Consider the following 806-nt stretch of genomic DNA (forward strand, 5'->3'; position numbering starts at 1 on the left):
ATACGACTGGCTTCTTTCAGTTTCCGTCAACCAAATCCACTCACAAGGCTTTCGTCGGCCCGAGGTTATAGTAGTAGACACTTGCCGAAGGTGCCATGCAGTGGGACTGAACCCGGAACCATGTGGTTGGTAAGCAAGCTTCTTACCACATAACCACATCTGTATACGTGGCTCTCTGCCGGTTATGACGACGAGTGTTCCAGTTAATCCGGTCATTGGAACAGCCTACTCGTGAAGTTAAAAGTGGCTGAGCACTCCGCAGACACATGTACTCTAAAGGTAGTTCTTGAGGAGATCCAGCACGAGACAGAATGTGACAAGGTTGGCCCCTTTAAAATACGGGTACTACTCATTTTTGCCAGGTGGTTGCACCGGAGTTAGGTGAAATAAAGTGTCTTGCTCAAGAACACAAAGCATAGCCGGGAATCGAATTCACGGTCTGACGATAGTGGGTTGTATATTCGAACCCCTGAGCTATATATGCATAGACATACATATTAGGGTATGTATGTGTAGGTCTGTATGTATAGGGTTGGTAAATGGATGAATAAACAGGCCGGTGCTAATGTGTGCGTGCGTGCGTGTGTGTGTGCGTGTGCGTGTGTGTGCGTGTGCGTGTGCGCGTGCGTGTGTGTGTATGTTAATAGACAGACAGACAGACTGGTCGATAGATAGATAGATAGATAGATAGACAGACAGACTGCTCGATAGATAGATAGATAGATAGACAGACAGACAGACAGACAGACAGACAGACAGGTCGATAGATAGATAGATAGATAGATAGATAGATAGATAGATAGATA

This window comes from Octopus bimaculoides, chromosome 25 (assembly GCF_001194135.2).
Source record: "Octopus bimaculoides isolate UCB-OBI-ISO-001 chromosome 25, ASM119413v2, whole genome shotgun sequence".
In the NCBI taxonomy this organism is placed as follows: domain Eukaryota; kingdom Metazoa; phylum Mollusca; class Cephalopoda; order Octopoda; family Octopodidae; genus Octopus; species Octopus bimaculoides.